Genomic DNA, 3,077 nt, shown 5'->3' on the forward strand with positions numbered 1-3,077 from the left:
ATAACAACTGGAAAATCTTCACAAAATCCCATGAATTCGGATGAACTTGGGATGGAGACACATTGCACGACCACAACAAAATTGGTCTCAAAAGGAGTAAAAGGAAAGGTAATGTTCATTTGGCTGAAGAAATAGTCATAGACATAAAAGAAGGGACGTTTTCCCTGGACCAAAGTAGGGAAATAGACCCTCTCGTTAGAATCAGGTGCCACTAGCTCATAACTTTTCTCCTGCTCCCGATCACTACAAATCATGTGATATTTTCTCAGCTCCACACAATACTCAGAATTTACCACAGAAACACACATCAACACAAAGGAATCCAGCCGGTCCGACATGCCCTCGAGGACTCTGGAAGAGGTCTCGACAATATTTTTGCGAGACGACATGGGTCAACTAAAATCCTACAGTGAGAAAAAGGAAAAGGGGTTACTAATCAAACAACTCGGGCATAAATGGATACAACTCAAACAAAAGCATACAAGTGTCAAGAAGTCAGACAAAGCAACAAAAGGAGACCCCCGAACCCACACTAAAGATCCAGGGGCATCCTTTGGAGGCAATTATAGAACAAGGACTCAGGAAACTCTACAAGCATACATCTCTACACTGCAGGAAGATAATAACTCTATTTCAACAAAAGCGACACTCTGAGAAAAAAGCCACAAGGCAAAACCAAATAAAGTCATCAAAATAGCCACCCTCCAAACTACAGTTTCAGTTTATTAGCAAACGGGACTACTAAAGCAACAAAACGTGCCAAGTGAAAGTCATCAAAACACAATTTTTCTCTAGAAGCAAACAAGCCATTATCCCAAAAGCTACAATACAAAAACAGGCAACAAACATGAAAAAGACCTAAAATAGCCTCAACCATTAGTAGAAATGTCAAGCATACATAAGGTCGGAAGAAAGCTGGAAAAGCACATCACAATGACGGGCAAGAAAATACGAAAAAGTTCAAGCTCTCCAATATACACTTAAAGATCAAGACTTTACCAAAAGAAACAAGAACAATACAGAGAAAGAAACAGAAAGGAGAACCAACCTGAAAAAAGGAGAAAGCTTTGAAGAAATTGAAGATAGAAAAAAAGAATCCTGAATCGCCTTTCAAAGCAACAAAGGCACCAACAATCACTAAACGGCATCGCAGAGAGAAACGCGAAGTCTCAGGAAAATAGAAAGGTAGAAAGAAAAGGGGGAAGTTAAAGCGAAGAAACGAGAGAAGAGAAACCGTTTTTTGTGAAAAAGTTCAAAATGAACGTGGGAGGCAAAGAAACGGAGCATTAAAAGAATTAAAGAGGTTAATTAAACCCTCGTGCATTCCCAAAGCAAGGAGACGTGTGTTTTCAAAAGAATGAAAATTCAAAGAAAAGAATTCCGCATTCGAATGAGAACTCTACAAAGAAGAAGTCGACAAAATGCTCGAGTTCGACTTCACCATAAAGGGATCGAAGTCCTAAAAACTAAAGACTCGACCTCAAAAAGGAAGACCGAGCTCGAGCAGGGGCCCTGTTCATACCCTGGGTCGAGCTATCCGACTCGGGATGTTCTACTGACAAATCAACCGACCTCTTCAGGTCAGGACAATTCGATCTCTTCTCAAAGAGCTAGGCCAAATCACCAGGAAGAGCCCAAAAAGGGCCTAACAGAGGAACACAACCCAAATCCTAAGGCGGTCCAAGCCTATATAGATAAGGGCGGTTCCCTTGAAGATAAGATGACCTCACTCAAAGATAAGATAAGATAAGATAAGATAAGATAACTATCTTATCTCTAGAAGGGTCACTCCACACCATTATAAATACACTGAAACACCCAAGTATGACTCATACTCTGATTCTACTAAAAACCTGCTTAATACCCTTGCAAACTTAAGCATCGGAGTCCCTTGCAGGTACCACCACCCTCCGGTGACAAAGGATTAGCAGCATTGCCAGCCCAACAAGTCGGACACGACAGCTCTGGCGGCCACGCACAAGCCGGACCCGTCATCTTCGATCAGTACAAAAGATCTTGTCCGAGATCGACCTACAGTTTCAGGTAAGACCTTTTGGCCAGGTTTGAAGACTCTGGAAGATATCTTTTTATTATGCCATTTCTTGGTCCTTTCCTTCTAAATTTTAGCATTCTCAAATGCAGCATGTCGGAATTCATCCAACTCATTCAACTGGAGCAACCTTTCTTCTCCTGAACTTTGGCATCAAAGTTGAGGAATCTAGTTACCCAGTAAGCCATGTGTTCCAGTTCCACTTGTAAATGACATGCTTTGGTATAGACCAGCTGGTAAGGCAACATTCCAATAGGGGTTTTGAAAGCTGTTCTATACGTCCAGAGGGCATCATCAAGCTTCCTTGCCCAATCCTTCCTAGAGGTACTCACTGTTCTCTCCAAGATTCTTTTGAGCTCCCTATTGAAGACCTCGGCTTTTCCGTTTGTCTGCAGATGGTAGGGGCTGCCACTCTGTGGCAAACGCCATAACGGTATAGAATGGAGTAGAGTTGTCTGTTACAGAAATGACTGCCTCCATTACTAATCAGTGTCCTTAGAACCCGAATCTACTGAAAATGTATTTCTAGAGGAATTTCATCACTACTCGGGTATCATTAGTGGGTGATGCAATTGCCTCAACCTATTTAGACACATAGTCCACTGTCACAAGGATGTATGTGTTCGAATAGGAGGGTCGAAAGGGGAGCATGAAGTCTATGCCCCATACATCAAACATTCAATTTCCAGGATCCCTTGTTGTGACATCTCATGATTATGAGGGAGATTTTCAGCACCTTGTCAACTGTCACAGTTGCGGATAAACTCCCGGGAGTCCTTGAAGAGCATTGGCCAGTAGAAGCCGCTCTGAAGAACCTTGGTGGCTGTTTGCTCACCTCCAAAATGACCTCGATACTCTGATCCATGACAGTGCCAGAGAATTTGCTGCGTTTCTTCCTCTGACACACAACGACAGATGATACCGTCCGATCATCTTTTGAAAATATATGGTTCGTCCCACAAGTAGTACTTAGCATCATGTATAAGTTTTCAAACTTGTTTTTTACTATATTCCTTGGGCATGAACC

This window comes from Arachis hypogaea, chromosome 2 (assembly GCF_003086295.3).
Source record: "Arachis hypogaea cultivar Tifrunner chromosome 2, arahy.Tifrunner.gnm2.J5K5, whole genome shotgun sequence".
Lineage (NCBI taxonomy): Eukaryota > Viridiplantae > Streptophyta > Magnoliopsida > Fabales > Fabaceae > Arachis > Arachis hypogaea.